The sequence below is a fragment of the Arvicanthis niloticus genome, chromosome 21 (assembly GCF_011762505.2).
Source record: "Arvicanthis niloticus isolate mArvNil1 chromosome 21, mArvNil1.pat.X, whole genome shotgun sequence".
Taxonomy (NCBI): Eukaryota; Metazoa; Chordata; class Mammalia; order Rodentia; family Muridae; genus Arvicanthis; species Arvicanthis niloticus.
Genome location: NC_047678.1, coordinates 123,379 through 145,289, shown reverse-complemented (window position 1 = coordinate 145,289; position 21,911 = coordinate 123,379).

Sequence of the window (21,911 nt, the reverse complement as noted above, 5' to 3'; positions counted from 1 at the left end):
TAGTGTTTTTTTCTTTGAGTTTATTTATGTAGTGGATTACATTGATGGATTTCTGAATATTGAACCATCCCTGCATTCCTGGGATAAAGCCTACTTGATCATGATGGATGATTGCTTTGATGTGTTCTTGGATTTGGTTTGCGAGAATTTTTTTGAGTATTTTTGCATCAATATTCATAAGTGAGATTGGTCTGTAGTTCTCTTTCTTTGTTGGGTCTTTGTGAGGTTTAGGTATGAGTGTAATTGTAGCTTCATAGAATGAATTGGATAGTGTTCCTTCTGTTTCTATTCTGTGGAATAGTTTAAAGAGAATTGGCATTAAGTCTTCCTGGAAGGTCTGGTAGAATTCTGCAGTAAAAACATCTGGTCCCAGACTTTTTTGGTGGGGAGACTTTTAATGACTGCTTCTATTTCTTTAGGGGTTATGCAACTGTTTAGATGGTTAATCTGCTCCTCGTTTAATTTTGGTACCTGGTATCTGTCTAAACAATTGTCCATTTCATCCAGATTATCCAGTTTTGTTGAATATAGGCCTTTGTAGTAGGATCTGATGATTTTTTAAAAATTTTTCTCAGTTTCTGTTGTTATGTTTTTCTTTTCAGTTCTGATTTTATTAATTTGGATACTGTCTCTGTGCCCTTTGATTAGTCTGGCTAAGGGTTTATCTAACTTATTGATTTTGTCAAAGAACCAGCTCCTGGTTTTGTTGATATTTTGTATAGTCCTTTGTGTTTCTACTTGGTTGATTTCACCTCTGAATTTGATTATTTCCTGCCATTATTTCTCTTGGGTATATTTGCTTCCTTTTGTTTTAATGCTTTCAGGTATGCTGTCAAGTTGTTAGTGTATGCTCTCTCCAGTTTTTTATTTTGTAAGCAGTTAGGGCTATGAGTTTTCCTCTTAGTACTGCTTTCATGGAGTCCCACACATTTTGGTATGATGTGTCCTCCTTTTTATTAAATTCCAAAAAGTCTTTAATTTCTTTCATTACTTCTTCCTTGACCAAGTCATCATTTCGTAGAACATTGTTCAGTTTCCACGTGTATGTGGGCTTTCCACTGTAATTGTCTTTATTAAAGTCTATGGTGGTCTGATAGGGTACAAGGGATTATTTCAATCTTTTTTTTATCTGTTGAGGCCTGTTTTGTGACCAATTATATGGTCTATTTTGGAGAAGGTACCATGAGGTTCTAAGAAAAAGGCATATTCTTTTGTTTTAGGATGGAATGTTCTATAGATGTCAGTTAAATCCATTTGGTTCATAACTTCTGTTAGTTTCATTGTGTCTCGGTTATTTTTTGTTTCCATGATTTGTCCATTGCTGAGAGTGGGATGTTGAAATCCCCCACTATTACTGTGTGAGGTGCAATGTATGCTTTGAGCTTCAGTAAAGTTTCTTTTATGTATATGGGTGCCCTTGCATTTGGGACATAGATGTTCAGAATTGAGAGTTCTTCTTGGTACATTTTTCCTTTGATGAGTATGTAGTGCCCTTCCTTATCTTTTTTGATTACTTTTGGTTGAAAATCAATTTTATTTGATATTAGAATTGCTACTCCTGCTTGTTTCTTGGGACCATTTGCTTGTAAGATTGTTTCCATCCTTTTACTCTGATATAGTGTCTGTCTTTGTCACAGAGGTGTATTTCCTGTATGCAGCAAAACTCTGGGTCCTGTTTATGTATCCAGTCTGATATTCTACGTCTTTTTATTGGAGAATTGAGTCCATTGATATTAAAAGACATTAAAGAGAAATGACTGTTGCTTCCTGTTATTTTTGTTATCAGAGGTGGAATTATTTTTGTGTAACTATCTTCTTTTGGGATTGTTGGAAGACTACTTTCTTGCCTTTTCTTGGTTGTAGTTTCCCATCTATTATCCTTTGAAGTGCTGGATTTGTGGGAAGTTATTGTGTAAATTTGGTTTTGTCATCGAATATCTTGGTTTCTCCATTAATAGTGATTGAGAGTTTTGCTGAGTATAGTAGTCTGGGCTGGAATTTGTGATCTCTTAGGGTCTGTATGATATCAGCCCAGGATCCTCTGGCTTTTATAGTCTCTGGTGAGAAATCTGGTATAATTCTTATAGGTCTGCCTTTATATGTTACTTTGCCTTTTTCCTTTACTGCTTTTAGTATCTTCTCTTTGTTTTGATTATTATGTGGTGGGAGGTATTTCTTTTTTGGTCTAGTCTATTTGGGGTTCTGTAGGCTTCTTGTATATTTAAGGACATCTCTTTCTTTAGGTTAAGGAAGTTTTCCTCTATAATTTTGTTGAAGATATTTACTGGCCCTTTAAGTTGGGAGTCTTCAGCCTCATCTATACCTATTATCCTTAGGTTTGGTCTTCTCATTGTGTCCTGGATTTCCTGGATGTTTTGTGTTAAAAGCTTTTTGCATTTCACATTTTCTTTGACCATTGTGTCAATGTTTTCCATGGTATCTTCTGCGCATGAGATTCTCTCTTCTATCTCTTGTATTCTGTTGGTGATGCTTGCATCCATGACTCCTGATCCTTTTCCTAGGTTTTCTACCTCCAGGGTAGTCTCTTTTTGAGATTTCTTTATTGTTTCTACTTCCAATTTTAGATCCTGGATGGTTTTGTGTAATTTCTTCACTTGTTTGGTTGTGTTTTCTTGCATTTTTTAGGTGCTTCTACCTGTTTACCTGTGTTTTCCTCAAATTCTTTGAGAGTGTTTTTTATGTCCTTTTTAAAGTCCTCTATCATCATCATCATGAGAAGTTGTTTTAATTCTGTATCCTGCTTTTCCGGTATGATGTGGTGTTCAGGACTTGCTATGGTGGGAGAAGTGGGTTCTGGTGATGCCAAGTAACTTTGGTTTCAGCTGTTTACATTCTTATGCTTGCCTTTTGCCATTTGGTTAGCTCTAGTGCTACCTGCACTCACTGGTTCTTACTGGAGCCTGCCTTTTCAGTTATCTTGGTTGTGTCAGAACTCCTTGGAGTCCGGATGTTTCTGTGATCCTGAGCTCCAGCTGTTCTGGGTAAAGTGGCTCCTCTAGAATATCTCAGGATATGGTGTCTCCATGGTAGTAGTCCATCTAGGTGTTTACTGCTCTGAGTGTAGCTGGTCCTTTAGGATGTCTCAAGATATGGTGTCTGCTGCTCTGAGTTCAGTGGCTCCTCTAGGCTGCAGCTCTGAGGGCAGTGGCCTGTCTAGGATGTCTCTGGACACATTTTCCACAGTGGAGCAGACCAGCTGTGTGTCTGCTCTGGCCACCGGGATCCAGGGAGGGGCAGAAGGGGAGTGGTTTTCCACAGGGTTGGGGCTTGGGTGCCAGGTGTGCCTTGGGGTCTCCCTGCTGCCAGTTGTGCCTCTGCGGCATAGGGCACAACTGTGGTCTAGTGATCCTACCTGAAGTTCTGAGGGCAGTGGCCTGTCTAGGATGTCTCCGGATGTTTTTTCCACAGGGGAGCAGACCAGCTGTGTGTCTGCTCTGGCCACCGGGATCCAGGGAGGGGAGGAAGGTGAGTGGTTTTCCCCCTACCTTACATTTCCTATGCAAGAAAAGGTGTGAACTTAAGCCTAGTAAATAATCTGACTTTGTGTTTATGAAAATTGTCAAGCAGTTTGACAACTGGCCACACTAGCTCTAATAGTGGTATCTGAGCCAGGGATCTTAGAAATAGCTGATAGATTCTATGAGATAAAATATGAAAAACAGTGATTTTGTTCTGCTGTCATCCTGTAAACTATACCTAGATACTAATCACTTTATCATTTTCTACCTTAAATTGTAACCATGGCTAACTTTAAAAAAATCCATATGTTAATGTACCATCTCCTTCTCCAGTTCCTGAATCTCATTTATGAAATGATGACTATGTTCATAATTGATTTATCTAGGCACTTTTGACAAAACTAAATTGATAATGAATGAGTGATTCTGATTCATTCACTTATATGTATTTCATGACTTGCACAGTGTCTGTGATAATGAAGTTTTATATAAATTCTTAAGTAGAGAAATATGACTATATTACCTACTAAGCTTTTTGTTATTATTTTTTCAAAATTTTCTTACCTGGTTAGGCTCTTTATAATTTCACACATTTTGGCTCAAAAGTTCTTGTGCCAGTGCCCTAGTATTAGTGTATGTACTCCCAAAATCAACAGGTAACATTCTACTAAACGTCACAGTGCAAAGCTTCTTATTCTATAGACCATGACCCCCATATTGGGTTCACAATTTAATGTATACTGGTCTCAAAATATTTGACAAGTGTAAAATAATTCTAAACAAACAATAACCAAAAAATAATTCAAACTCAAATGTGGTGAATCAAGGCTGTTTCTGGCACTACTCACCTTGTTGTATCATTTCAGACTTGGTTCTGAACACACAATATATGCTCTGTGCACTACATATGCCATCACACCTTACAATGCCCCAAATATTTCAGGCAGTGTTTATACTATGCCTAATGGTTTCATTATTGGGGAAGAAGGGAGCTTGAGAAACTTTCTTACTATCATTCTTTAGCATATCAACATTAAATTAGAGTATCATTTGATTATATTGTTAAGCCAATAAGCACATCTAGCTCATTACCATACAAATTGGTTTTCCTTATCAATAAATACTAAAATTATATCCCAAACAATTGTTTAAAAACAACTTTCTTCATGGTTTATCATCTGTAAATGTTCTATGTGTATTTTTATCTCTAAGTCTATATGAAAACCTGTTGGTCATTAGTAGGAAGAATTTAGGAAGTCATGTCTTTATATACAACTCATGTACTCATGCACAAATGCATAGGTAGCTCAAGTGTCTTTGAAATATCCTGGTGGTGGGTTGTCTCTTGTGACTCAGCATGTGGTTTCTTGGAAATATCAGCAAATTTATCTTACTTGGCCATGATCCTCTGAAGAGCAACTAAGCATTCAAATTCACAAGATTTCCATATGTGTGGTAATTAATTTCATCTGCTTGGTATAAACTAGAGTCATCTAGAAAAAAGGACTAGACCATCAACTGAGGAATTGATTCCATTAGGTTGCCCTGTAGGCATATGTGCTGATTGTGTTTAGTTAAGCTGAAACAAACCTAGAAATCTATCTGAGAATAGTTAAGTAGATAAGTTCGTGGAGGCATTTCTTAATTAAGGATTGATGTGCAAAGGCTCAGACCACTCTGAGTGATGCTACCCCTGGGAAGGTATTTCTGTGTTGTATAAGGAAAGAGCTGAATGAGTGACAGAGAACAAGCCAATAAGCAGCATTTCTCCATGACTTCTGCTTCAGTTCTTGCCTCCATATTCCTGCCTTGAGTGCTTGCCCAGCTTTCTTCAATGGACTGTGACCCAAGATAGTTAAGCCAAATAAACCCTTTCTTTCCCAAGAAAGTCACTTTTGGTCATGGTGTTTTATCATAGCAACAGAACCTTAGACTAAGACAGCATTTATAGGGTGTTTTCCTGATTAATTATTGTAGTGGGGGGGGGGTCCATCCCACTGCAGGTACTGTCACATCTGTGCAGGTGGGTCTGTGTTATAAAAAGAAAGAAAGCAGAGAAAGACGTGGAAATCAAGACAATAGGCAGAAGTCTTCCTCAGTCTCTGCTTCAGTTCCTTCTCAGAGATCTCTGTTTTCATTTATTGATGGACTATGACCTCTAAGTTAAAGAAATCCCTTTCTGTCCCCAGGTTGCTTTTGGTAATGGTATTTATTTATTACAGTAGCAGAAACTAAACTAGAATTATAGGTCACACTTGCATTTGTCTAAGGGTTATAGACAAAAATCCAGAGCTTTCCAGAAGGACAGCCCCAGGCCTACGGTTTCCATAAGATTCTAATTAAAACAGTATAGTAGCTCAGATGAGATGAGATAAAAACCACATCAGAAATTCGGGGAACAATCTCTGTTGAATCTCTGTTGTAATTCCTGCATGTCTTCTGCCCTGGGCAGGTACCTCTCCATAAAGAAGCAGAAGCATTCATGGGAAGTTTGACTGGTCCTTTTCCACACAGCACTGGGTGGGCGCTGGGATGTGAGAAGCCACCAGGAAGCCCCTGGGTGGGGAGTGAACTCAGTCTGGAATTCCATAGGTGGACAGGGCTCTTGAGTGGAGATCCCCAGGCCAGGAGGTGGCCAGGACTGACTGGCATCCATTCCAGGGCTCTAGAGTGCAACTGGCCCATAGCTGAGAGAAATAAAGGAGAGAGAGAGGCCCTGACTGTGCCCCGCAGGAAGTGCTTGCTTATTATACTCACTTGGCTGAAAGGCTGCTTGTTTAAAGATGCAAGCCCCCACAGAGGAACATACAGAGAAGCTTTTCATGATGGCAGGCCCCAATGACATGAGGAGGTCCGGGGTTCCAAGAGCTTTATTGACATGGCAGATGATAGATGGTCTGGATGCACCCCCATTTATGTCAGGTTGGGCCTGACTTAAATAGGGAGGGAGAAGAGAGGAGGGTCACTTAATTAGCTATGCCCTCTGGTCTTTAGGTATCTCATTAATATGGAAATCTCTTGAGACTGAGTCCTGTAGTCACAATCTCTACCTGTGTTAGGTGACACCTCTTTGGGAGAGGTTGCATTGTCCTATGCGAGACTGCAAGGCAGCAGGTCAGTAGAGATCTTGGCTGCATGTCAGGAGCCTGGGTTCTGGGGGTGTGGCCAAACACCTGCTGTTGTCTCATCAGGGTTAGGGTTCCAAGCCTGTGCCCAGACAAGTACCAAGCTACCAAGCTATCCTTTCACTGTCCCACAAATATATATGCCTAAAGTTGCAATTCATAAAACTCATAGCTTCTAGTATTCTTACATGGTACATACACAGATGAAATAGATGCCACTCCGTGGAAATTCCAAAGGACAGCTTTCTTATTGAGTATTTATAGCTTCTTACAGCTCTTCCACTCTTGATGGGATTTGCTTATCAAAAGTGATTTGTTTGCAGAGGCAATACTGCCTAAACTACATTCTGCCATGATCAGTTTACCAGGGGAACAAAGCTGAAGAAGTACTCAAAGGGCAAGTTCTCATTCAGAAGGGAATAGGGGTTGTTAAATATGTATCCACAAAGTTTTAAACATGGAAATCACTCTCCTATAACTTAAAGGGAATCTCACCTTATTGCTCTATCATTTAGATGGAAACTGTAGCAAAGCATGTATAAACATAATCAGTTCTTATTTAAAATAGCATTCATTATCCAGGTATGGTGGTTAGTAATCCCAGCATTTGGGTAGCAGGGACAAGAAAACCTTAGTTTGTGATCAGCTTTACTCAAGAAATGAGACCTTTCACAAAAAGGCAAAGGAAAGAAACAAGGACAGGAAAGAGGAAGAGAGGGAGAAAAAAAGAAGACTTTGTCTGTGGTGGGACTAAGATTCGCCTAATAAGGTTACTATCAATGGAATATTCCACCCAACCAACTTTCTGTCTTTTAACCTCAAAGTAAACAAATATGTTACTTTTCACTGAGTTTATAATAAATATAATATACCATTTAAAGCCATTTGACTTTGGGTTGGTTATATAACTGAGCTTGTGCCACAGGTTGTATCTGTCTTCAAGAAGCCGATTAAAGGAACCAAATAGATGGTAAAGCCAGAAAATGAACACTTATTCAGTGTGGCCACATTAGGACAAAGAGATCCAGTAACCCCCTCAATTTCATCTTTAGGGACCTGAAGTGAGATTAAAGTTTAAATAGTGGGCCAAAGATGTTGTGTTGGTTAATTTTATATCAACTTCACACAAGCCAACATCATCTGAGAGGAAGGAACTTCATTTAAAGAAATGCTTCCATAAGATCAAGTTGTAGGCAGGCCTCTAAGTCATCCTCTTAAATAGGGATTGTTAGGGAAGGGCCCAGCCCATTGTAGGTGGAGTCATTCCTAAGCTGGTGGTACTGGTAAGAGAGCAGACTGAGTAAGCCATGGGAAACAAGCCAGTAAGCAGCCCTTCTCCATGACCTCTGGATCAGCTCCTGTCTCCAGATCCATGCCCTGTTCGAGGTCTTGTCCTGACTTCCTTTGATGATGAACAGTGATGTGAAGTGTAAACTGAATAAGTCATTTCTTTCCCATCTTTTCTTGGTTACAGTGTTTTCATCTCAGCAGTAGTTACCATAACTAACATGGATGGGCCCACCTAAGTAGTCCCAGGCAAGGTGTGGTCCCTTCCAACACTAAACCATCACTAATCTGGGGTTTAGTCTCATCCTAAATGTTGGTCTGACCAGTGGATAACTCAGTTAAATTTCTTATTATGTGTGAGATTGTGCAGAGTCTAGGAAACTTCTTCAGTCATAGTTTTCATACCTTTTCCAAAGGTCTTTATTAGTCTTCTCTTTAAAGGCTGAATTGAAGAATGGAAAAGTTTTTGTTTTGTTTTGTTATTCTATAAAACTATAAAAATCAGTCTGAGGTTTCTTGGGAAAATGTGAACAAACATCTACTCATCTTCAGGGTCCTGAAGGTGAGCTTGAGGAGGTTGACTAGATCTCTTTGTTCCAATGACTACACTTCCAATATCCAAGCAAATTAGGGCTAGATTTTCCCAGTTAAGGATGACCTCCACACATGCAATGAAATAGCTAGGAGTCCACCCACAGCCTTCCAGCACTGTGCATGTATGCATGTGTATGTGTGAATATATGTGCACATACAAAGACACATACACAGTATTGGCTAGTGGTTTCCTCAGAGACAAAACATCCTGTCTTGGAAGGAATCTTTTGAAATAAACAACTTAAAAGTTTCAGGAAATCCCTAAAACTTACCTGATGTATTAGTAACCCTTTCTACTTAGCTGATGTACTATTCCTGTCCCAGTCTATGTAGTCAACAAGCACTGCTGAGACACACTCTCATACCAGGTGTGCTACCTGGAAGAGATAATCTCAAACCTGTCAAATTATTTGCAAGTTGTGTAATGAGCTCTCAGTTTTCAGTTTTCATTAACTATTACTCATGATGGGGTTGGCTTTTGGAACTACAGGTACAGTTGAAGTATTCCTGATTATCTAAGTAACCTCTCAACAATGCCACATGAAGCCAAGCCTCAACTGTTCTCCATGACATCTTCAATCCTGCAGCATCTATTCTCTCCAAATCCATGACATATGGCTCTTACCTATTACTAAAATTAGCTGCCGGCATGAAATGCAGCCTTGGCTTCCTCTGGATCTCAGATTTCATGTACTGACACCTGGTGGTCAGGGCAATCGATTGGTAAGTGCCGGGTAAGTTGGGGCCTGATTTTAATTAAGTTCTCGGAAGGAGACTATTGAAGCTGCGGTAAAGCGGGGAGGACGAGTGCAGAGTTGAAGTGAAAGTAAAAGTTAATTATGGGGAGTTCATCGTCTTGTCCAGTAAAGACAGCTCTGAAAGAGCTCCTTAAAGCCAAGGGGATGAAAATGATGGATCGGGTGCTGGAGAACTTCTTGCAAGAGGTAGATTCTGTTGCACCCTGGTTTGCTGTTTCAGGACATCTGACCATTCCCAGCTGGGATAAATTAGGGAAGAATTTAGACTTTTCTTGGACTCAGGGCAGTCTAAAGGGAGAAGTACGAGGAGTCTGGAAGCTTGTGTGAAGCTATCTAGAGGATGAAAGATGCTGCTGAGCTCTAGAGAAAACAAATGATGCATTAGAACAACTGAAGGAGAAGAGGTCAGTTAAATCCAGCAGGCAGGACTCTGAGGAATAGTCCTCCAGTTCAGAGGAGGATTTAGAAAGTTTGGAGAATTTAGAGGAACTACTTGCCAAAATGGAGTTACATACTCTAGAGAGGAAGAAGAAAGCTAGAAAGGAGAGGAAAGAGGGCGGAAGAGGCCACACCCAGGGGCGATGTTCCATCAGCTCTGCCATCTTGGCAGGATCTGTCCCCATTACCACCGTCTTATGTGGACACCTCTCCAACACTGCCAAAGGGAGATAATCAGCAAACTTTATGTCCTGAGGTTTGGAAAGAGGCCAGGATGGCCTTTCCAGTTTTTCAGCATGCTAATAACCAACAGTACCATGAGCCGCTGGATTTTAAAACCTTAAAGGCTCTGGCGGAGTCTGTTAAAGCTTATGGTATCAGTGCATCTTTTACTCAAGCTCAGTTGGAACGACTGGGTAATCATGCTATGACCCCCTCAGGTTGGATGAGTACAGTGAAGGCATGTCTTACCTCGGGACAGTACCTAGATTGGAAAGTCTTTTTTTTTTCTTTTTTTTTTTATTAGATATTTTATTTACACTTCAGATGCCATCCCCTTTCCCCATTCCCCCCCTTAGAAAACCCCTATCCTATGCCCCCTTTTCCTTTCTGCATTTATACATTTTTTTAAATAATGTTAATCATAAGCATTATAAGTTTGGAATTGTTCAGTCAGAGGTGTAACCCACTGACCAACCTAGATATAACAACTATCTTTGACTGGTGGAGATACATGAATATCTGCCTCCCTGTCTCCCCTCTCTTTCTCTCTTTCATCACCTAGCTTCTCCTATCCTTCTTTTCCTCCTCTTCTTACTCCTTTTCTTCCTCTCAGTACTCCTCCTACCTTAGCTCCTCCTACACATCACCCTTCCTGTTAAAATGAAACTTTTCTCTCAAAATACAATTAGAGCATAATTATGCCAATTTGTACCAGTGAGGTACAAGATAGTCTTAATACCCAGTCCATCATTTTGTTGACTAACCAGCACCTCTGTCATCTATCCTAACTAAAACATTTAATTCTGAACCTGGCTTTAGGATGAATGTCAGCTGACGACCATCCCCTCAAATCTTTTCTCTTACGGTAAATAGCTATAAGTTTTCAACCCCGTCAGAAATCCAGAATGACTGAGTTAACTATAATTGTGGGAAGCACAAAGCATAGCTTCTAAAACTTAGCCAATTTATAGAGACCTCTGAACACCTGAAAAGCCCCTATACTACCGAATGTTGGAGCATCAAATCTTCAGCCTTCTGTCCCAGAATCATCTGACAGACCTTGGTGATGCAGGATTATTAAGGACTGATTACTCTGTCTAGGCAGATATAATCAGTCGACTATTCTGCATGTGTGTCCTTTTCTGGACAGTAATTTGTCTGTAGATGGAGAGAGGCAATTCTTGCCTAGTGGCTGTTACCACACAACTGGAGTAACTCCAAGGATGCTCAATTTCTTCTTAGAATCCATGGCAGGAAGCTGTCAGGAGCAGACAGGTCTCTAATCAGAATGGACATTAATATATAAATATTTGTAACGTCAATTCTATGGACTTCTGATGTTTTGAAAACCAACTATCCATGTAAGGTAACCTGGACTGTTGTCTGTTCACTCCTCTCAGCTATTTCTAAATAAAATATGGGAAACACCCTAACAATAAACTCAAAAATATGAATTTGCTATATTCCCTTAACTCATAGGTTAACCGTCCCAAATCAGTTAAAAAGGTTAAAAAAGGGTTGGGTCTAGGCATTGTATTCCTAAATGTGTTATACAGGCACAATGCCCATGAGCGTATCAATATTCATCTCATTTTTATATTAATAAGAGGCTTGTACCAATGAAAACCTTAAATTTGAGATCAAAGTAAATTTTGTACCATTTAAGAAATTATAACTTCATCTTGATAATAAGTATACAGATTTCTACCAGTAGGTTATGGCTATGCAATAAGTCCTAGCTAATCCCCCCTGTTCCAACAAAACCACTACTTGTCCCTAGAAAGACAGACCATTATTAACCACATTAGTCCCCAAGCTCAGGGAATAGGGGCGCTGACTCTTCTTTAACTTCTTCATGCTGATTAAGGGCGTTGAGATTTTAGAAGAGGGGTTGGAGGGAAGAGTAAGTTGATAAGCCTCTAATGCTGTGTCTTCACTGAATCCAGATGGAATTCCAGGACATCAGAGGTTTGGGCAGGTCTGCTCAGTATGCTTGATGAGTAGATACACCAAGGCTGTGTATTCTGCAATATACAATTCTCAGAACAAGTTTTAGTATCAAGAAAAAAAATTTCCCACCCCCAGGGGGCTGACATTTTTTTTTTAAAGATGTTGGTTCTGAAGACTTTTTTTCCCTGCTTGTTAAAATTGGTTGTAGTATTTACATTTCAGATTTTATCCTCTTAGCCTACTTCCTCCCACCACCCAGAAACCTCCTATCCCATCCCCCTCCTCATGCTTCTATGAGGCAGTGACTGCACCTACCCCCCTCACTATCCTCTCCCCACCCTCACATCATTTCCCCCCCCCCACTGTGTGTTCATTTTTTTTTTATGGGACCAAGAAACTCCTCTCCCACCTATGTTCGACAAGGCCATCCTCCCCTACATATACCTCTGGAGTCTTGGGTCCCTCCCTATGTGTCCATGTTTTGTTTCCCTATTTGCTCCCTTGAGCATTTTTGCTTCTCGTTCTAAGTAGAACTGAGGCATCCCCTCTTGGTCTTCCTTCTTCATGAGCTTCATGTGGTCTGTGGGTTGAGTCTTCACTAATCCAAGCTTTTGGGCTAACATCCGTGGAGATATGTTTGTGTAACTATCTTCTTTTGGGGTTTTTGGAAGATTACTTTCTTGCTTTTTCTAGGTTATAGTTTCCCTCCTTGTGTTGGAGTTTTCCACCAATTATTCTTTGAAGTGCTGGATTTGTGTTGAGATACTGTGTAAATTTGGATTTGTCATGGAATATTTTGGTTTCTCCATCAATAATGATTGAGAGTTTTGCTGGGTATAGTAGTCTGGGCTGGCATTTGTGTTCTCTTAGGGTCTGTATGATATCGGTCCAGGATCTTCTGGCTTTTATGGTCTCTGGTGAGAAGTCTGGTGTAATTCTTATAGGTCTGCCTTTATACGTTACTTTGCCTTTTTCCCTTACTGCTTTTAGTATTTTTCTTTGTTTTGTACATTTGATGTTTTGACTATTATATGGCGGGAAGTATTTCTTTTCTGGTCTAAACTATTTGGAGTTCTGTAAGCTTCTTGTATATTTATGGACATCTCTTTCTTTAGGTTAGGGAAGTTTTCCTCTATAATTTTGTTGAGGATATTTACTGGTCCTTTTAGTTGGGAGTCTTCCCCCTCATCTATACCTATTATCCTTAGGTTTGGCCTTCTCATAGTGTCTTGGATTTCTTGTATATTTTGGGTTAGTAGCTTTTTGTATTTTGCATTTTCTTTGACAGTTGTGTCAATGTTTTCCATGGTATCTTCTGCACATGAGATTCTCTCTTCCATCTCTTGAATTCTGTTGGTGATACTTGTGTCTATGACTCCTGATCTTTTTTTTTAGGTTTTCTATCTCCAGGGTATTGTCCCTTTGTGATTTCTTTATTGTTTCTACTGCCATTTTTAGATCCTGCATGGTTCTGTTTAATTCCTTTTCCCATTTGGTTGCATTTTCTTGCAATTCCTTAAGGGATTTTTGTGTTTCCTCTTTAAGGGTTTCTATCTGTCTACCAGTGCTCTCCTTAAGTTCTTTGAGAGCGTTATTTATGTCTTTCTTAAAGCCTTCTCTCATCATCATGAGAAGTGATTTTAATTCTGATTCCTGCTTTTCTGGTGTGATGGGGTGTTCAGGGCTTGCTCTGATGGGGGAGCTGGGTTCTGATGATGCCATGTAACTTTGGTTTCTGTTGCTTTTGTTCTTGCTCTTGCCTTTTGCCATCTGGTTAACTCTAGTGCTGCCTGTACTTGCTGTCTCTGACTGAAGCCTGTCTTTCTAGTTATCTAGCTTGTGTCTGATCTCCTAGGGTCCAGATGTCTCTGTGATCTTTCCCAGCTGTACTGATTATAGTGGTACTCTAGGATGCCTCAGGATATGGTGCCTCCAAGGTAGTAGTCCAGCTAGGTGTCTGCTGTTCTGGGTGCAGTGTCTCCTCTAGAATATCTCAGGATATGTTGTCTGACGCTCTGAGTTCATTTGTTCCTCTGTGGCTCTGGATTGAGTGGACCTTCCAGTATGTCTCAGGTGGAATCAGGGGTCGACACAACAGCAGACTTGGCAGAGGTCTGATCCAGGCCTCAGATCTGGGAACTAGTTTCTAAGACACTGTCCAAGGTTGAGCGCCTGGGATCCCTGCTTCCTCTGGGTTCTTGGAGGTTGGGGAGAGAGCTGCCACCCAAGATCTGCTCAGTGCTCTGGCCCAGACTGGAAGGAACCAGTGTTCCGGGCCAGGAGTAACTTCCTGGGTCCTTTTGTTTCCCAGTTACTCCCTGTTTAGGGTGGGCCCTGCTGTCTGCTTACCTAGGATACTGCCTGAGTTCGAATGCTTGGGATCCCTGCTTCCTCTGGGTTCTGGGATGTTGGGGGCAGAGCTGCCACCCAAGATCTGCTGGAAAGTCTTTTATCAAGAATTTGCACAACAGCAGGCAGTGCAGAATCAAAGGCAAGGTAACCAGGCATGGGACTTGGATATGCTGATGGGACAGGGCAGATTTGCCGCTAATCAAACAGGCTACCCCATTCAAGTTTATGGTCAGATCAATGAGATGGTCATTAAGGCATGGAAATCACTACCAAACAGGAGGTGAGTAGAAACCTCACAAAGATTATTCAGGGCCCCACAGAGCCTTTTTTCTGACTTTGTGGTGCATTTGATGGAGCCAGCAGGCCGCATTTTCAGGGATCCAGGTACAGCCATGCCCTTGATAGAACAATTAGTCTTTGAACAATGCACAAAGGAGTGCCATGTGGCTATCACACCATGGAAAGGTAGGGGCCTTCAAGCATGGATGAAAGCTTGTAGGGAAATAGGCGGCCCCCTATCTAATGCAGGCCTAGCAGCTGCTGTTTTACAAGCAACCAGAGGAAGAGGAAGTGCCCCTGGGGCGTGCTTCTGCTGTGGAAAGACAGGGCATCTTAAAAGGCAATGCCCTGAGAAAGAAAAGAAGGAAGGGCAGCGAGCAGTAGGACCAGGATTGTGCCTGAGATGTAAAAAAGGGAACCACTGGGCACATGAATGTCATTCAGTGAAGGATATTAATGGGTAGCCCTTGAGAAACAATTATGGATGTGCTCATCTAAAAAATGGGCAGAGGGGCCCCAGACCCCAGGGGCCTCAAATATATGGGACAATGGAGAGTCAGGCATGGCTGCCCAGCCTGTGCCCATCAACCAATACAGAAGGGCGACGCCAGGATCTGCCAGATTGGACCCCGACTCATATTAACTCCCCAGATAGGGGTGCAAACTATAGACACAGACTTATGAGGACCTTTACCCTCAAACACCGTAGGGTTGCTGATTGGCAGGTTTTCTTCAGGTCTAAAAGGTTTGATCATTCATCCCGGTGTAATTGATTCTGATTATGAAGGGGAAGTTAAGATCATGGCCTTATCCCCAAGAGGTATTGTAGTCATTTCCCCAGGAGATAGAATTGCCCAACTATTATTACTGCCCAGCTTGCATGCACAGTTTGCTGCAAAACCTAAGAAAAGAGGAAGCTGTGGCTTTGGCTTTTGGCTTTGCCCAGTGGTTCCTCTCCCTTGATCTTGATCAGAGGCCACTTATTGAATTGGAAGTCAATGGAAAGACTATTCTAGGCCTACTAGATACTGGAGCAGACAAAAGTATCATCACCCTTAAAGATTGGCCATCCAATTGGCCTACTCAAGCCTCTTCCCAGATGTTACAAGGATTAGGGTACGCTAAATCACCTGACATGAGTGCCAGAGAGCTCCCCTGGAAAGATACTGAAGGACATAGAGAACTCTTCCAACCTTATGCATTAAACCTCCCAGTTAGCTTATGGGGAAGAGACATTTTAATAGGAATGCAATTAAAGCTTACCAATGAAGGGACTTATTCCTTTAATTCCAGAAAGATGATGAAATACATGGGCTGGCATCCCTCCCATGGTCTTGGGAGATATCTACAGGGTCGTAAGAGCCTGGTCCAGGCTGAGAACAAACAAAACAGACAGGGCCTGGGTTTTTCCTAGGGGCCGCTGAGGAGGGTATTCCCATTACTTGGAAAACTGAGGATCCGGTTTGGGTTCCTCAGTGGCCACTATCCTCAGAAAAATTGACCGCAGCCCGACTTAGTACAAGAACAATTAGACATGGGCCATATTCGACCCTCTGTATCTCCTTGGAATACACTCATCTTTGTAATCAAGAAAAAATCAGGAAAGTGGAGACTTTTGCATGATCTGTGCTCCATTAACACCCAGATTCAGATCATGGGGCCTGTGCAATGAGGACTTCCTTTATTGACTACCTTGCCTCAAGATTGGCCAATAATAGTCATAGATATTAAGGATTGCTTTTTTCCCATACCATTGCACCCTAAGGATTGTGAAAAGTTTGCCTTTACCCTTCCCTCTATTAATCAAGAGGATCCAGACAAAAGATTTGAGTGGGTGGTGCTCCCACAGGGCATGGCAAACAGCCCAACCATGTGCCAGCTTTATGTTGGTGTAGCCATCAAGCCTGTCAGGAAGAAATTCCTGTCCATTCTCTGCTTGCATTATATGGATGACATTTTGCTAGCTGGGAAAACTGAATTGGTTCTTCATGAAGCATACCAGTTGCTTACTGAGGTCCTACATGAGTGGGGGCTTCATATTGCCCCTGAGAAGGTTCAGCAGGAACAGGTGGTGTCCTATTTAGGAGCAAGGATTGGATTTGTCTTTTCTCTCAAGCAATGCCTATGCCAAGCGTCATCTTGTAATGGCGAGAGCGGAGCCACTTCCCACATTGAAGATGGCCATAATCTACAGAAAAAAGAACCTGGACCTGTTGCTGTCTGCATACAAGTGGCCACTGACACTGGGCATGAAAATAAATCTTTATAATGCAATTCTGATTTATGTTCTATGAAGTGCGAAGCAGTGCAGCCCCAGCCGTCTCATCACTTTGCTGTTATTGTCTCCTAGGGGTTCGGATGTTGGTCACCTGGTTCTCAGTATGTCATTGTGACAGTGACAAGATCTTTAAAGTGGTGCAGCCTGTAGTTTTCATAGCACTGAAAGGTGTTATCCATAATGCTAGGGGAGAAAAGTCTTCAACAGTCTTACACAGCTGTGAACACTGCGAGCTACAGTAAAAAATGTTATGGCAAGATAGGTCCATAAGTGTGATAGTGGTATACCAGTTATGGGAATAAACAATTTCTGAAGTCTTGAGCCTGCCAGCCTACCTGAAAGAGCAAGCTTGCAGTTGAATGCAAGACTCTGTCTCAGTGCAAGAAGACAGACAGCAATGGAGGACACTCAACATCTTGTGCTGGCCTCCATCAAAAGAAGTCAGAGCAGGAGGTCAAGGCATGTTTCTGGAGGTCAAAACTGAAGCAGAACCATAGAAGTATGATGTTTGCTGGCTTGTTTTTCATGACTTACCCAACTTGCTTTCTTATAGAACTCAGGAAAGTCTTCCCAGGGGGAGCACAGTTCATGTGGGCTGGACTCTCCTTCCTCATCAATCATTAATCAAGAAAAAGGCCCACAGACTTGCCTACTGGCCAGTCTGATGGAGACAAGTGCCCAGTGTGGTTCCCTTTTCACAGATGACTTCAGTCTGTGTCATGTAGACAAAACAAAAACAAAAACAAAAACAAAAACAAACAAACAAACAAACAAACAAAAACCCTAAGTAGAATAAAGCATAGGAAGTTTAGTAAACCCCAGTCCCTAAGCCTTGTTATTCCATTTAATTTTCCTAATAGTTGTTAAAGAATTACTATCTGTGCACAAGTGAGGTTGAAATTAGTACAGGGCTCATGTCAGAACTGCCCAAGAACCCAGCTAAAAGGGAAAGAAGCAAATGGAAAGGATGACACTAGGTAAGGGGGAGCAGCCAGGACAGACTGTCTGTATCCCTTGGGGACTTTAACTTTGTCCAGAATTATTCTCTTCCCAACTCCATCTCCATCCACACTGTGGTTTTGGACAATTCACATTCAGCTTCACAGAACTCAGTAATGTATTTAAAAAAAAAGTTTCAAATACCACCTGAAGCTCTGTTATAAGAAAAGTAGATTACCTGCAATTCTGGCTGTGCTGTTCAACTCTGATCCTTGTGGCCCAGTCTCCATTTACAGACTAACACTCGTGACCAGGTGATCACAGGAAGAGTAGCCAAGGGTCTTAGGGAAAGTGTGTCACATAATCTTTGATCTTCAACAAGGGAATCCATTTCCCTTCCAAAGGGATTTCCATAGACAAGAAAAATTAAATGTCCATCAATTTAGCCCATTTCAATACTAAGCATCAGAAGGGAAGATAAATGTTTATTTCTTCCAAGAACATTGACTTTTATATTATAGGAGAAGGTCATAACTACTTTTCTAGAGAAAGAATCTCTCCAGTGGCAACATGAAAAATGAGAATAAGGCCTTAGCTATCAGTTACAGCCACACCCACTCATTTACATATGTCATGAACCTGATCTCATCATCCACCTCCAGGATGCCATTCTTTAACCCAAGAGCAAACCATGAAAGGCAAAAGGTTCAGAAACATTGATACATCAACACTACAGCAGTCCGAGGCCACTCCTCTACCTACTTCTTGTAGCTCTTGCAGGTTAGCCTGACTCACCTACAGATTGTGAGGGTAGGTCCTATCTAAGCACCTGCCTCCCACCCTTGTAGTTTTACCATCTATTCTCAATATGGCAGCCACAATGATTCCTTGACTTCCAGCATCAAGGTCTATTATTCTCTTACTGAAATCCCTCCAAGGCTTCTTTCACTCCAGAAGAAACAAACCCTGAAAGGGCCCACATTACCTGCCCTTGCTCCCTCTTTTCCCTGCCCTGTCCACTGCTCATGCTCACTCTGCTTGCTCCCTCCTGCCCACCCTTGCCAGACTTCTTGCTATTCTTGTCACATACTCCAAACCTAGATAACCTGCTGCTCCTTCTTTTGCTATTTTTGTGAAGACCTATCTCTCCTGAACTCCATGGCTACCTGCTGTCTTCCCATGGGTCATCTTATAAACCTGTGCCTGTGATGTCTTGGATCATTTCCATTTCAAAACATTCAACATCGATCCTAACCTGACGCCTCTCCCATAACATTCAGCTATTCATCATTCATTCATTCATTCATTCATTCATTCATTCATTCATTCATATTAATTCACTATCCCATAACATGATACCTGCTGTACCACATGTGTGTGTGTTTATTATCTGTCTTCTTAAAACAGTTCTTTCATCACCACAGACTGCCCACTGCTGCATCCCCAGAACCAACAGCAAGCCATGCTTCTGTTACAAATGTAATAGGTGTCCACATTTGTTTAACACATTATTTAATTAAGCTTTCAATGTTACCTGATCAATAATAGAAACTAAGTAAATTGAAGGGTTTTCCCAAGTTTATTTATTTATATTTTATGTTTATTATGCAGTGCCCACAGAGGCCAGAAAGGGCATCAGATCCCCTGGGACTGAAGTTGCAGACACATTTCAGATGGTGTGTGTGTGTGTGTGTGTGTGTGTGTGTGTGTGTGTGCTAGAAATTAAATTTGGGTCATCTGCTAAAGTAGCAAGTGCTTTTAACCACTGATCCAGCTCTTAGAATGGTTTATTACCACAGGTTTTACAGTGGCCCCACCCAATATATAGCCCAATATAGAGGACAATCTTTTCTAGCAGAGTACCTTCTCTAACTTCTCTAACCTTAAACACACACACACACACACACACACACACACACACACACACACACACACACTTCTACCTTCAGAATGTCATGTAGCCCTAGTTATTACAGGATCAACTTCTCCCCTGCCCCCCTGTCCCAACCCTCTGTAAAAACCCATTCAACTACCACCTGAGATTCCTGGCACAGCTTCTCCATGCTAATGAGGAATCTCAGTACCTGAAGCCTTCAGTTAATGACTTTTGTCCACTCTGAATACTTCTACCTCCCACCCCATTCCTAAAACTATATAATCCTTGAATCACCCCAAGTAAAGTTGATTTGTCTCCCAGCAGCTGGTCCTGGTGTCCTCATTAATGTAAGCACTCACAGGGCTTCTGAACGCACAGTTTGTCTCTCTGCTCCATTTACCCTTGAGGACCAATAGTGGCCAACAGTCCCTGAGAGAAGGGACTGTCACCCAAGAACTCACCTAGGTAGGTTACATTCATTCAGCTATAATTCCTGAAATGCAATTATGATTTAGAATACCAAATTACAGTGATATTAGCCAGTATAGTAACTGACTTCCACACAAAGCTATTTAAGTTTAAGCTAATTTGATGTAAATTTAAAATCTAGTTCCTGCCTGTACTAGCATCACTCTAGGTGCTTGGCAACCACAAAAGCATGTCAGCTGCCTCTTTAAAGAAAAAATAAATAGACATCTCTGTGCTTGCAGAACATTCTCCTAGATAGTACTGAAGTCCATCAGACTGGGGCTAGCCTGGCAGAGTAGCTCCACCATTGGCCCCAGAAGCAGAATCAATGTTCATGCTGGCAGTTCACAGGCAGACACTGTTTACATCACAGTAGCCTGGAAATAGAGCACGGGCTAGAAAAAGAAATTCAACTTTAGTGAACTTCTCCCAACAGCCAGGCCTCCTCCCACCTGGAGACCCCAAAACAGTACCACCCATTATTTATAATATGAACCTAGTATGAGGATCTTTCAGATTATAAATAAATAAATAAATAAATAAATAAATAAATAAGAAAATGTCATTCTCATCCTTTGTGACAACACAGAGCTGAGTGTTTTGGGCATTATTACCACACAGTAAACTATGAAGAGGAAACATAAGTCATTTCATTGCAGCATTTTATTAATATAAAAGGCAGGGGTTCAATGGGCACCACTAGGACAGACTGATATCTGTTCTACAATGTCTGGAGCCTCTGCTAGGAAGACCCTAGTAACCTCAGTTACTATGGTAACTGAGTCTGTGTGGAAGCATCCCAAGAGCAGCAGGAAGAATAGTGGCCTGCTGGAGAGCTGGGGAGTGCAGGTAGCCTGAGACTCTCTACCTTCAGAAGCTGTGAAGTGGCATTTCTGCTGTTCTTGTTGTATCAGAGTTACAAGACACCCAGTCACATTTAAAGATAAGGGACTCAGACTCAACTGCTCTACTGAAGAGACAGAAAAGAAGCCACGGCCACATTCTTACATTTTGGTTACTCCATCTCAAGGGCTACTGTGTGGTATGTTTTGGGGTTTATCTGTGCTATTGAGTTCTCCACTTTCTCCTGCTTAGGATGTCCAGGAAGGATGAAGTAGATCCCAGAACAAGTGGAGTTCTGCAGGATACTGGTCCAGCTGAAAGTGAATGCTGGGGGCAAAAAATGGGTCAAGGGGGTAGAGACGACCTTTTCCAATGATCTTAGTATTACAGCTCTTTCAGATGAGGGTCTTCTCTAATGATCTTCAATGAAACAAACAGCTCTCTGAATCCATCTTAGCTTGCACATATGTCTTTCTTCAGTGAGGGCTTGTATGCATACACTTTATTCAGAGTGAACCAAAGGTTATATAGTTTGGGGGAAAGGGGTAGAATATCCAGGATGTGCAAAAGCTAGGGTACTGAGATGCCTCATTAGCATGGGGATGAATTTCAGGAATTTCAGGTGTAGGGCTACATGACTTCCCTCAGGTAGGCAGTATGGGTTATAGGATCCTCCAGGTAGAGAAAAAAAGTCCCTCTTTAAAAGGGAGTTTGCCATTTTGCACCAAGCTCAGGGCTTTCCTGGCACTACTGGACCTTGAGACAGCACAGGTAGCAGATGCATAATTGTTTATTGACATGGTGGTGCCCACACAGCTAAGACAGTTTGTAAGCACATATTAGGTGAATATAGGTTATACCTAGAAAAAACTGGGATCATAGTAGCTCTCATGGCCAAAGGTCCAATATGGACAGAAAAAAATCAAAGGCATCGGCGTCTTGATAATAATATATCTCCACTTTCACAGACATCTGGGGAAGTCAGGGCAAAAGTTGACAGTTATGAATCTATGACTAAGAATA